The following is a 14,440-nucleotide window of genomic DNA, read 5'->3' as shown; positions in this document are numbered from 1 at the left end:
AGAAGATAACACATGATTCTCAGCTGTACCTTCCTATCTCTTCCAACCCTTACCCTGAGGAACTCTGCCATGCCTCTCTCCACCTTCATGAGTTCTCTGATGAGGAGCAGACCACTCTCCATGTAATCCTGAAAAGGGTGAGTATCCTTGGGGCACTATGGCGATCCACTGGTCCAGCGCACTCTTACATTTTAATAGTAAAAGAATGAAACCTGGAAAAGCTAAATGATTTACCCGATTCATAGAATGAGATCTTGGGCCTCCTGACTCCCAGCACAGGGCTCTTCTCACTAAACCACACATCATATCTCAGAGCTTTCATGTAGGAGTCTTATGTAACATTTTGGTTTTCCATATGACAATTTGTTTGGTGCGTTTGGGATAGGACCAGTGTCACTTTTTTTTTTTTTATGTTTTGTTTGCTTGTTTGAATTAATGAATGATGTAGTCAGGTGCAGATGTAACACCTTTGGTTCTGAGCAATGTTTTTAGCTAAAATGAACTGACATTCCAAATACCTGACTCTCATGATGGGATTAAGAAGTATCTATAATAACTTGAGTAGAAGAGAAAAATTGAGAATACCGGGAAAGAAAACTTATAGTTTATCTTTGTGAACAGAGACAGAGCTTAAAACCAAGTTAATCCAACCCTCACCTTCTACTATTAGTCTAACTGTACTTTCGCATCTTCTGCTTGGTGTGATGGCTGAGCACTTGTAGATAGCTTCATCCAGGAAATCCACACTTCTTAGTAAAAGCGATAGGGTCTCCTCAGAAAATTTCATCCCGATCCACGGAGACTCTCCCCTCATACAAGGAGTTTTGGTCCTCTAGTTGCTCTGTGTTATTGTGAAACTGGTAAACCAACTTTGAGAAAACTTCAAAAAAATCATAGTACCTGAAAAAGCGGTAATATTCTTTATCATCCTCTACCTTATATTCCTCTTTGATGTCTTCTCTTTCCCAAGAAAACTCCAGATTTTCTGTGCCCTCCACAAAGGAGAAATGACAGGAAAGGGTAACATCAGTGAAAGGGTGGGCCCGTAACTCTTCTGTAGACACTGAGGACGTAGAAGAAGAAATGAAGTTAGCAAGGCAATTATAAAGACCAGTGAACACTGCATCAGGTAAGGTTTAACAAGATGAAAAAAATCACTGTAGCTATTTCAAGCAGAAAGGGATTTAGTACAGTGAATTAGACATTTACAAAATCGTTGGGATGCTGGAGGAAAGAGCCCAAAGAAAGGCATAGAAGGTGAAACATGCAATGTATGTGTTCTGTCCTTTCCTGAATGATGCTAGGCTCAGAACAGAATGCTAAGCTTGTCTGCCAGTGGAGCCACTGCCTCTGTCACATCAGGGAGCTGGTAGGTGAGGGAGCTGTCACTGCAGGAACTGGCTGGCTCCTGAGCCACACTGCATCTGCTGGATTCACACTGAAAAAAAAGAAAGGATGCCTCTGCACTATATCCTTTCTCCTCACTTAAATTTGTATCAGTTAGCAAATGTATCTGATTGGCAGAGCCTACGTCATTTTCAGAACCTAAACTGCAAAGAAATCTTGGAAATGTTTTTTCACTCTCTAGTCTCAGTAGCCCAGGAAAGCACATCAAAAAGATAAGAATAGATTTTCAGTAAGTCAGTCTACTCTACCTGCCATAAATATCTACTGGTCTGGGCAGAGTCATGAACAGAAGGGGCTGAGGGCCAAGGGGAATACAGCTATGCACTATGTACTATTCATAGTATCATGACCTGGAATAGAATCTGATTATGTTAGAGCTGGGAGAAAGCTTAGAGATCATCTGATTCAATCTTTTCAAATTATTTTCCCCACATCCCACCCCATTGACAGCCAGGTGAAAGATCAAATCAGTGAGACCTCCATTCTTTTACCACTTCAATCAGAACAATCCATCTCTAATTTACTTTATGAATTGGGTTTCCATGTCAGAATACTTCTGTCAAATGTCTCTGCTACTAAAAGACAAAACTGAAACCCAGGGAGCAAAGTTGCTCGGGGCCACGAAGTAAGAGACTGGTAGTACCACAGAAAGAAACAAGACCTCAGAATTGAAAAAAATTTTGGGTCATAGTCACCGAACTTTTGAGCCTAAAAGACTAATTCCCAACTCGAGTAACACAGATAGTGAAATTTTTTCTTTTTCTCCTAGGAACACTATGCAAGCAACAAGCACCAGAAAGGAGGAAGAACTAAGTCATCATGAGCCTAAGTAAGGATATTGTTTGATATAATGTAGTGAGATTAAATAGAAGAAAGAAATAGGTAAGGCACTACGGAAAACTCAAATGGTGGATGTTAATAGGCAAGGAAGCTTCTAAGCCATCAGCCCAGCAAAGAGCAGTCAGAGAGACATCCGGCTGGGGACAGTCCAGCTGAATAATAGATGCAATCTGCTCATTTCAGCAGTAGCAGCCACGTGGCTATTGATGGGGTTGGGCATAGACTGTCCACAAAGGACAGAGACCATATCTTAACCCTGTTTCACCAGTGCCTAGCACAGAACTTGACACAGTAAAAAGTGTATGGTCTGGTGGTTAATTTTATGTGTCAATTTGACCGGGTCACAGGGTCCACAGATATTTGGTCAAACATTACTCTGGGCACGTCTGTGAGGGTGTTTTTAGATGAGATTAACATTTGAATCGGTAGACTGAGTATAGCTGATTGGTCTCTCTAATGTGGGTGGCCTCAATCAGTTGAAGTCCTGAATAGAACAAAAAGACCAACCCTCCCTTGAGGAGCAGGGAACTCCTCTTGCCCAGCTGTTTGAGCTAAGAATTTGGTCTTTTCCCGCCTTCAGACTGGAACTGAAACATAGGCTCTTCTTGGGTTGTGAGCTTCAGACTTGAAAAAGAACTACACCATAGGCTCTCCTGGGTCTCCAGCTTGCCCAGTGCAGATCCAGGGACTTCTCACCTCCATAATCACTTGAACCCCTTATATAGATTTTGTTTGTTCCATTTCTCTGGAGAACCCTAACTAATGTATCAGGTAACATTTATTAAATTTTACAATGCACTAGACATATTCTAAGAGCTTTTCCTGAACTAATTCATTTAATCTGCATACTAACACCGAGGTAGGTACTATTGAGAAAACCAAGGCACAGTGAGGTGAAGTAAGTTGTTCAGGGACACTTGGCTAGTAAGAAGTAGGGCTATGATTCAAACCCAGGCTAAGTCTGGCTCCATCTGAATCGGGTTCTTTCTTCTAACAGTAGGCACTCGTTCTAAGTTGATGAATGAAAAAATGACTAATTAAACAAATGACTGAATGAATATAAAGGAAGACAGAGAATGGAAAAAAGGAGCTAAGATGAAACAACTTGTCTAAATTTCAGAAGGAAGGAATTGCATATTAAAAAAACCAAGCACTTTCCTGCTCAAATTGTTATGTGTCTGACATGGCTATAATCAAGAAGCAGTCGATTACAGGTATGAAAAATCTTGGTAGATTTGTAAATGCAAGTTATAAGTCCTCTTCCTAGTCATTTGAAATTGGGCAAGTCACTGAATCTCATTTATGTTAGTTTCCTTATGTATAATTAGGGCAAAAACACCTGCCCCAGGGTTGTTATGAAATACTTTGGGAATCTTAGGGACTGTTTTTATGTGACATGGTTCAGTCATTTTCCAGAGGGTCAGAAGGAGTAGACCAAATGGGTGGATAAGTTAGTAAGCTGCCCTTTTTCCCAATCTCTTTCATAGAAATATGTGGCTCACTCATGAAAGGTCCTTGATTCTAGATTCTCAGTTTATATCCAGGAGGTCTTGCTCAGGTCTGAGACTCAGGAATCCAAAGGCTCTGGCAAGTAAATCTGAAACAGGATCTGCCGATGATGTAATTGGTGATATTAAAGCCAACTTTTGACTTTAATATCTGCAGATGTGTCTGCAGATGGCCCTACTTGAAGCTGAATAACTCTTTTGTCTATTTCAATCTGTATTATTTCTAAACCTTTGTTTCTTTAGCTTCCCAAAGCCCGAGAAGCTGAGGCAAAAGGCCAGCGAAAAGCTAATAAGGGAAAACACTCTGAAAACTGTAAAAAGATACTGTATCTAAAACACCTAATATAGTCCCTAGCACCTAGTATTAGGTTGTCACTACTGCTATAAAATGTAAGGTATTAGAACTAACACACATTTTTCTTTCTCACATATATACACATTCTTTTAATTTATTTGGTTGGGTTGTTCCTGACTATGACTAGATTACTAGTTCACTTTGCCTTTCTGCTCCTTTCTGCACACACACACACGCACACACACACACACAGACTTACTAAGCATCAAAAGAAAAAAGTCAGCAAAGGTAACCTGGGTGGACCAGGCCTTGCACTAACTCCTGAATAGAACTCTGGGGCCTGAGGATGCCTTCCAGCTGCTGCCACCTTTAAGAGACTGGCAGGACTGCTGTAGGTGCCTGAGAGACTACATACACGTGAAAACTATAAATGTGTTTGATCACTTTTAGAGTAGTTATAGTGCAGGTTTTGGATATATGGTTTTTAAAAGAAATTTTTGCGGGGGAGGGTATAGCTCAGTGGTAGAGTGCATGCTTAGCATGCGCGAGGTCCTGGGTTCAATCCTCAGTACATCCACTTTACATGTATGCCCCTACCTCGAGCTCGTTCGTAGTCTTCTCGTAGTTTTCCTGTAGACGAGAGGTGAAAAGGGTGTAAGCCCTGGAGACGATACCTGGGTGCACTGCTGGAATTTTTTGTTTTGGTGGAGTTGATACTCATCTTTAGTAGTTTATGAATTGTAAATCCACTAAAAAATTAATAATAATAATAATAATTTAAAGATACATAAATAAACCTAATTACCTCCCTCCCAAAAATTTTTAAAATTTTGCATATATACTTTCAGTTAGCTAAATGACATTAACATTTTCAATATCTATATACTATTCATCTCCATGTTTTTGAAGAATTGAGTAGAAAAAGTTACACAAACCCTGTGTTGACTGCCCATCCAGATTTTTTAGGCAGACCTGATCACAAATATTCTGTGATACTATTCCCTAAACTGGCACTTACCACTTTAAGTGCGGATGCCTGTCTAGTTTTTTTTTTCATGGTAGGAGTTCAAATTATAGATGTGAATAAGTGTAGTTACCCAGATATGGCCTCAAGCGGACAAATCAGATTGGGGGTGGGGATGGGGAGGCTTTTCTCATTTAAAAAAAATGGAAATAGAATAAACAATAATGCTTTACAATTTGGGTCTGTTATATTTTCCCATCTGTTCTTCACCATTTCCCGTGAAACAAATACAGCATTGTTACTCACATCTAAAGAATGAAAAGACTAAGTAAGGTTCAGAGAGATGAAGTCATGTGCTTGTTTTTTTCTAATCTCCAAACCACTATTTACCTCCCTATCTCCAAAGTTGTTTCAGCAATACCCACAAAGATTTTTTGAAAAGTGACTCACCTATATCATGGACAAGTAGATGTATGTTGATAATCACCAAAAAGAAAGACAATCTGGAAGGAAAAAAGAGAAAGGCAGGAAATACGCTTCAGCTAAAAAAGAGTGTGAGCCAGCATAACCCAGCCCCAACCCTGCTGGATCCAAGGAAGGCCCCCCAGGCCCCACCTCCAGGCTCCATGCCCACCAGATGCACCCTTAGCAGACAGGCTTCCAGCACTTCGACATTCCATGTGGGATTGTCCACTGAGTCAAGTTCACCCAAGCTGATCCTATGCAGATTTGTTTGATTTGCTGTATGAATCTGGAACTCTATTACTATAAAATGCAAATAGATCTCTATAGGTGAGTCACATTTGAATTCATTTGGATCAGAGTGGGCCTTAAGATGATGTTTGAGGGGGTTAATGACAACTTCCCAAGCAATTGTTGCTGGCCTTTCTGGATGTTGCTGGGGGAAAGTCAGCAGTAGGGGAGGCATAACCAGTAGATTACAGGTGTATCTGAGAAGTTATGGAGCAATGTTTCCCAAAAGGAGAACATAACCAAGAGACAGTACTAAACATATCTGCCCAGCCAGGGACACACTTTAATGGGAAGGGTATTAACAAGCCTGGGACGGCTCTGGACAGGGTGGGAGAAAGGACTTAGGGAACACTCAGCCCCTTCAAGAAGCTCTGATATAAATGCACAGCTACAGCAGGTAAAGGCAACCCTACTGACAGTCTGGATTCAGTCCCTCTCTCTGGTCTCATCTCTCACTACTCTCTCATACCTCGAGTTCCACCAGTACCATCCTGAAGTTATATAGTGCTGTTCATACCCTCTTTTCCTGGCACAATCCCCGTCACACCACCCTCATCTGCCCCCCCCCCCCCACTACTCACTTATCAACCAAAACTCTGCCTCTTCTTATAATCTATTAAGGAGCAAAAATAACCCCACAACCTACCAGGTCTGTGATACATCAGAATAATAGCAGCTATATATCAAATGTTAACAAATGCTAATTTTAATCGTCAAAATAAGCCTAGGAAATGGTTAGTATTATTAATTCCATTTTTTTCTTTTTCATTATATCCATTTTCTAAGTAAGGAAACTAAGACATAGAGAGGGTAAATAATTCAGCAAGGTCACACAGAACCAAGACTCTCACCTTTCAGGTTAGCTGAAGCCTGTGCATGTCACCTAAATTCTGTCCTGACCAACCCCTACAACTTCATCACACACCGTGGGAAGTCGGGTCAACCAGGATGTCCACCAAAAGAACAGGAAGCTCATTGCTGATGAAGCAGATGGCTTGTGGAATATTACAAAAAGTCTTTTTCCTAGAGGCCTATTGGACCCTGGAGAATATGTGCTCTGTGGGTTGAATATTAACAGACACAGATTTCTTCAAAAGAACAAGAGGATAAACGAGCAGCCCTTGCCAGCAAATGTCCAAATAAAGCATTTCTGGGGTTAGTGGGACAAATAGAAAGATTCATTGCCAAGACTATATACTCTGATTAGGAATATGACTAGTGATTGCCAGCAACTGCTAACTTAGAAAATATCTCTATGGTATATGTAGCAAAAAAATTTTTAAGATATCTAAAATAATATAAAATATAAAAGGCAGTATGCCAGATAACAGCTATTAGAACTATAGATAGTTAACAGAGAGAGACTGTAGTCAAATGTCATAGAGGAAAAAAGTTGTAGGAATATAAAATGCCTTTTCAACTCAATGAAATTTCATTATCTATTTCCAAGATTAAAAGCTTTTCATCATCATAAAAGACATAAATCCTAAAGCCTTCCCATTTCCTCCAACCCCAGTCAGAGATAAAATTTTCTCCTCTGCACTTCTATTGTATTTTGTATTTTTATATAATACTCTCACACATTTAATAGAGCTTATTTTTTATGATTCTAATAGTAACACATATTCAGTTTTAAAATATTAGAAAAATAGAAAAGAATAAAGTATATTATCATTACTTTTACGTCCATCACCCAGACAACCACGATTTCCATTTTGGAGTATTGTTTCTCAGTCTCCTGTATGTGTACTTTTTAAGGTAACTAAATTTGTATACAGTTTAGGGTCCAGCTGCTTAAACAGTTTTGTGAGCACTTCTTTGTCATTAAAAATAACCCTATAACCTGGTCTGCACTTTGATAGTTATTTGTTTGCATAGCTTATCACCCCTACTAGACTGTAAATTCCCTAAGGGTCTGCCTACGTCCTCTTGTCTTTCATATGTCCGTCATTGTGTTCCACGTGTTGTACAGCCCCAATACGTGTTTATTGCATTAACAAAATTAAATTTAATCTAGTGTAACATTTTAACAAATTTTCACTGTATAACAGGAAAAAGACAAAAAGAAGGAAAAACAGAAAAATAAAATTCATAAACTACGAAAGATGAGTATGAACTCCACCAAAACAGAAAATTCCAGCAGTGCACCCAGGTATTGTCTCCAGGCCTTACACCCTTTTCACCTCTCATCTACAGGAAAACTACGAGGAGACTATGAACTAGCTCGATGTAGAGGCATACATGTAAAGGGACCACATGCAGTTGGAGGATATACCCAAACACTTCAGTCACATTTGGCTCTCTGGTTCACAATCATGGCCAACAATTTCTCCCAAATAAATAGTCTCTTCATTGTAAGAGCTTACCTGTGTCACTGCTGGTCCTTCTGATCAGCCAGGTGAGAAGCAAGGTGGTGAGGCGGAGTCAGCATGTCTTCAAAGGGATGGCTGTGTGGCAGTGCCCAGGGGGAGGGCTTGGTGCTGCTGTGATTACCACACTGTTGCAGCAAAAGCTCAGCAAAGAGCTCTGCGAGTGTTCATGTTTCTAATAGCTGTATTTGTTGGCTAAAAAAAGTGTTTGCAAGGCATTGTGGCTGAAAAGTGGAACTAAAAGAACACCATCATGTCCAATATTGGAGAATTAGCAAAAAAAATCAAAATACAAAACTTAATGTATGTTTACACATATGTATGATTCCAACTTTGTGGGGGGAAATTATATGTACATAGAAAAGGAAGGAAATACACCAAAATGTTAGCAGTGATTATTATGATGTGTGATTTTGGTTGTTTTTATTACATTTCTCTGAATTTTCTGTAGTGACCTTTTCCATTTACATTATGATAAATACTTCATAACTGGAAAAATAAAGAAATGTACAGACAGATCTTACACATATAATGTGGTACAGAGAGTGAGGGTACAGGAAGGAGAGCAAATGAGATTTATTCTCTATTCTCTTCCTCTTAGGGATAAGTATGGTTTGTGTCTCCTGTTCAAAGTCTTTCTGATTAACTTTTAAACTCAAGTTCAGTGGTGGCCTTTCCCTCACCCACCACCACTGCAAATGGATGACTGGGTCTGGGGCTGAACCAGGTTGCCCTAGTCCTTACACTCCACACGCAGCCCAGGTGGACTATAGATGACAACACTACAGAGGGTTTTAATGAAAAAGTATATGAAAACGAATATAGGTATGTATATGTATGACTGGGACATTGTGCTGTACACCAGAAATTGACACATTATAACTTACTGTACTTCAATTGAAAAAAAGAAAAAAAAAGACAAGAACAGGAGGCTTTCTGCTGGGGGTCTGCCAGAGGCAGCTATACTCTGGATCCCTGGCCCCATTTGACTGTGAGTGAAGTAGTTCCTCCCTTTGCATCTCTAGAACCTCTCAGGAAGGATGGAAGAAGGAAACACCTACGAAGTTTCAAAATAAACTTAGAGCTACATCTACAAACATGAACTGTTGAGCTCCTGCAACATCCAACATAGATCTTTTACACAGCTGCTCAATAAAATAACTGTGGAATGGAATATAATGGAATGAAATAATTGCAGTCAATTCATATCACTTCTGTAATTCCTGCCATAGGGCTTGATGCAGAAGAGAAACATCGTGATATTACCACAATCCGAAGAAACTGGGAAGGATACTTTGTACTCAGATATAAGGCTTTTCTACAGGTGCCACATTCCACAGGCTCCCCTAAGCCTGGCAGTCTTTTCATCAATGTCTAGATGAGCTAATAAGGAAACGGGATTTTGAGCTTTCAGTAAGGAAAGAATCAGAGATGTTCTCCTGACCTAGTATTCATACCTCTCCCTCCATGATCTAGGCCAACTTACCATTTCAAGCTTTACCGCTCCTTTATACGATACCATAACAGTACACCTTACATTTAGGGGGCAAAGTTACAATTTAAAATATTTTCTGCTATTATTCTCTAAAGTGCGCCAACACTTGGCTATTGTAACCACCACTCCAAGCACACCAGCCAAACTAGACCCTTCATCATTACCCAGGCATATGCTTTCCTTCTTGTTGTTGACATTCTTTCTCAAGAAATAACCTTCTTCATTTCTTTTCCTCCAATTTCACATGCCTCATCCCATCTCTACTAAAACCCCACTACCCAATGAAGGCTTTCCTAATTGCAGCAGCCTGAAACGGTCTCTTCTTTCTGAATTTTCATAGTATTTGGTTATGAATCTATATGACAGTTAATATTTTAATTACTTGGTTTATAACAGCTTTATTGAGATAAAGTTCACATATCACACACTTCATCTAGTTAAAGTGTATAGTTCAATGGTTTTAGTATATTCACAGAGTTGTACAAACATCATCACAATCAGCTTAAAAATGTTTTCATCACCCCCAAAAGAAATTCTGCCCATTAGCAGTCATTCCCCATTCCCCCTTCTCTCCAGCCCCTGGAAACCATTAATCTATTTTTTATTTCCACAGATTTGCCTGTTTTGGATGGTTCATGTAAATGGACTCATATGTCCTGTGGTATGTATGTAACTGGTTTCTTCCTTTTATGTGTTTTCATGTTTTCAAGAATGACCCATATTGTAACATATATCAGTACTTCATTTTTATTGCTAAATAATATTCCATTTATGGATAAACACATTTTATTTATCAATTCATCAGCTTATAGAAATTCGGGTTGTTTCCACTTTCTGGCTATGATAATAATGTGGCTATGAACATCTGTGCACAAATTTTTGTTGGATATGTCTTTTCAGTTCTCTTGGATATATACCTAGGAGTGGAATTGCTGGGTCACATGGTAATTCTATTTTTTAACCTTTTGAGGAACTACCAAGACTATTTTCCAAAGTGGCTGCACCATTTTACATCCCCACCAGCAGTATATGAGGATTCCAATTTCTCCATATCCTCCTGAGCAGTCATTGTCTATCTTTTAGCTATCCTAGTGGGTGTGAGCAGTATCTCTTCGTGGTTTTGATTTGCATTTGCTAATGATACTGAGCATCTTTTCGTTTACTTATTGGTTATTCCTAGATCTTCTTTGGAGAAAAGTCTATCAGACCTTTTGCCCACTTTTATATTGGATTATTTGGGGGTTTATGGGTTCATGTTTAATCTCTGTTATTTTTATTATACTATAAACCTCTATGTGTACTTTTTAAGATAACTAAATTTGTATACAGTTTAGGGTCCGGCTGCTTAAACTGTTTTGTGAGCACTTTTTGTCATTAAAAATATACTCTTGAAGGCAGTGATTGCATTTCGACATAATCATAAACTTTGAAGCCATATTCTGTTATGTTCATATCCAGCCCCTTCATAACTGTAAAGTGGCAAGTTACTTAATTTTCTCATACTTCAGTTTTCTTGTCTGTAAAACGAGGATAACCTTATAGAATGGGGATGAGGATTAAATAAAATAATAACTACAAAGCCCTTAGGATAGTGTCTGGCACTGAGAAAACAATAAATGTTAGCCATTGGTTTTGGTTATCTCTATACATCTCCAACGCATAGTTCAGTTTCTTCCACACAAGAGGTGCTCAGTAAGTATTTCTGAATGAATAAATTGGGGGCTAAAAGTATTTTAGCTTGTTATAGTCGTTGTTATGACTAGCTATCTATAAAAAAGTAAAACAACCCAATTATGGAACATAGGCTGAACAAGTGGAAAAAATTTTAAAGATTAAAAGCCACTTAAATTCCCAAGACAATCACCAAGGAAAGCACCTAACCAGGTGTGAGAAAATCCCTAAATGAAGTGAATTCAATGGAAGGAGTGATGAGGATGCTTTCACAGCTCTTACAAATGCTTAGTAAAAAACACCCATGTCCAAAAATGTCGTGTCATTATTTGAATCTGCAAAATAAACAGAGCCCATACTTCAAAAGAGACTGGGTGCAGGGGAAAGGTATTCAGGAAAGCTTAGTCTACCAATTAATATAAATCTATCAATTCCATGGCAAAGAATACACTGAGGCAGAGGAAGGAACTGCTAATAACAAAATCGTAGACCTTAAATTACAAAACTGGCTGCAGACTCACTCTACGCTCCTATAAACATAAAGGCTAATTCCTTCTCATGGTGGCTTGAAAGACTACAGCTCCCTCTGCCTTCAATGCTGCCTTGAACAGAGAGTAACTGTTGTTTGAGATTTGGACTACAGTTTGTGTAAGAAGATGGCAGAACTTTAAACCACCTCAGGCCAAATTGGATAAATCAATCTGAGAGGGACTCAGCAATGGAAATAATCCAAAACCCTGCATGCTAGGCTAAGCCATTGACCTTCATCTGATAATGAATGAAGAGACTCAGGGTTAGGAGGGGAGGAAGAGAGAGAGATAGCTTGAAATAATGAAAGCAGTAGTTCAGAAAAGTTATCTGAATCCAAGGTAGCTGGAATGGAGGTAAGAGTTCAGTTTAGGAGGTACAAGGTCCTGATACAATCTGGAAATAGAGAGGACAATAAGCATAAATCTCGAGTGTCAAGACCAAGGGCAAGGAAAGTTCAGACAAACCTTTCAAATTATAATCTGGAAAACATGGTCTGGCCCAGAACAGAAAAGCACAGTTTATGTAAGAAATTGTGTCATCATGAGTAAAGGTTGTTCTCAACTTTGTTTCTCTTTACGCTGATGATGATCTATAAAGCGGGAGACAGTAATAGTTATAACAATAACTATTACTACTATTACTGCTAATAATAATAATTGCCACTACTTATGGATTATTTACTTCAAACTGACCCTATGAAACAGACAATATTCATCATAATCAAATGAGATCAAGGCTTAAAGAGAGTAAGTCACAAAATCAAGATTAAGTAAGAGAAATCTCATTTGCAGAGGTGGGATTTGAAACCTGTCTCTGATAAAAGCCAAAGCCCACTTTTTCTCTACTTTAGTATGTTGCCTCCCAGCTAGTTTATGAAAGGATTCTCCACTCAGCTTTGTTTTTTTCTGTACTCACTACTTACTTAGTGCTTGCTGTATCTCACGGAGGGCTGTAGTAAATACATTCAGTTCCCCCCCTCAGGAAACATGGACAGGATGGCTGAAGGAGGAAGTGCCCTTCACTTGGTCTCTGTTCTTTTTTCAGTAACATTCTAGTCAGGAGACCTATCTTGAAACAGTCAATTTGACCTAAAACTGACTTAACGGTGAAGTTCCTGTAAGTGGGCAAGTACACCATGTATTTCCCCAGTTCCCTGTAATCCATCTTCCTTTCCCTAGACGTCGCATCACGTTGTCTCCTTTCCCCTTCACGCTCTCCGGTGTCCCCACGGCCTCTCTGCCCTCTCCTTCAGCTGGCCCCAAGACAGACCCCATCACTGTGAGGTTCACTAGCCACCAAAGCTCCTTCAGTTCCCAGAGGGTTTTCAGAACTCTCTAAGCAGACTGGGTAGTTTCAAGGCCCACTGCAGTGTTGAGGGATGCTGCTTTATTTAGACCCATCTCATTTCAGCAAAGAGATGCATCCATGGTAGCTGAGGTAGAGAGGGTTATAAATGAGCCGAAAGGGGATTCTCACATTACTTTCAGTCTATCTTCAAAACTGTCTACCAGGTAGCTTCATTCTCTACTATTGAGGCTAATTCCATCTTTTCCCCTCTAACTTCACTGATTTGTGAACCTAACTCTATTTCTGAATCATATTTGAATTATTTTTTCTCATTTCACATTACATTCCTGTCAGTTTATTTTTATCACAAACACACACACATTTTTAAAAGCATAAGACTGTACTATTTTAAATATTTGCAATTTTCACATATTAGGTTTCTGCCAGAATGTAATCTTGATCCAAAGCAAGATATAATTTTTTAAAGGACCCTTTCAAAACAAGTTTCAAATTCAGAACACTCCATGGGTTTTAAAAACATTCCATCTCTAGTTTAAACTCACAATGTGTATCCTCCCATAACTATAACTCAAAAAGAAATTAAGTTAAAGTTTGGCAGGGGGTAAGAAGCATAAAGTTTCCCACACCAACGACTGGCAAGAAAAAAGTTACTTTATTTCCCTTTTTAGGAAGAAAGCAATTTAATGGCACTGGTTATGAACAATCTTTGAATATTTTATGCATTAGCTTTGTAAAAATACGCTAAATATTTTCCTCATTTCTATTCATGATTTTCAAAATTGTAAAAAGTAATTTCAGGAAAGACTGAGTTTAAGGCAAGGGAAAAAATATGTTAATTGGAAGTCCTAAATTAAAGCCAGTCAGGATTTTCCCAGTTAAGTTGTAGTTTCAACTTGAAGTAAAATCTCAATGCTTTCTGTGTTCTTAAACCGATCAATAAAATTGAGCTATTTCAAATTAACAAAAAAATCTTCCGTGGCTCCCAAATTCATTTCTAGCCACTACAACTTAAACTAAAAAAACCCGCAGAAGTACTTCTACAGCTAAAATGGCGAAACGTCCTTATTTGACAGACATTCCTTTTAAAATGCTTTTTTTTTTTTTAATCCTGTAGGGCAAGCAAGGCAAGGATGTTTTATGGATAGAGATACAGAAATCAAATCCCTTGTCGGAGGAAACAAGGCTGACCCGAGGTAAGATCAAGAGTTCTGATTTCTAGTTCAGCTGTCTTCGCACTTCAAAGTCGTCTTGGTTAATCCTGGGACTTAAAAATTCCTGGGGCTTGCTGTCATGGAGCTG

The 14,440-nt window shown here is 38.9% G+C and overlaps 2 long non-coding RNA genes across 3 annotated transcripts; one reads left to right on the top strand and one right to left on the bottom strand.

The window, feature by feature from the left end:
- On the top strand, positions 1–14,390 carry LOC123613078 (uncharacterized). Its single transcript, XR_006720405.2, has 6 exons — positions 1–137; positions 971–1,129; positions 2,177–2,236; positions 3,245–3,461; positions 10,245–10,292; positions 14,256–14,390. It is a non-coding gene; the product is annotated as an uncharacterized LOC123613078 (long non-coding RNA).
- Positions 86–8,517, bottom strand: LOC141577743 (uncharacterized). Of its 2 annotated transcripts, none has more exons than XR_012507161.1 (4): positions 6,619–8,517; positions 5,465–5,517; positions 4,648–4,799; positions 86–1,063 (listed from the first exon to the last, which is right to left on the bottom strand). It is a non-coding gene; the product is annotated as an uncharacterized LOC141577743 (long non-coding RNA). The 2 variants fall into 2 exon arrangements; XR_012507159.1 differs by having other exon boundaries at positions 4,648–4,680.
- Positions 14,391–14,440: the final 50 nt, after the last annotated feature.

Source organism: Camelus bactrianus, chromosome 1 (genome assembly GCF_048773025.1).
Source record: "Camelus bactrianus isolate YW-2024 breed Bactrian camel chromosome 1, ASM4877302v1, whole genome shotgun sequence".
NCBI classification, from domain to species: Eukaryota; Metazoa; Chordata; class Mammalia; order Artiodactyla; family Camelidae; genus Camelus; species Camelus bactrianus.
This window is presented reverse-complemented; position numbering and strand designations above follow the sequence as displayed.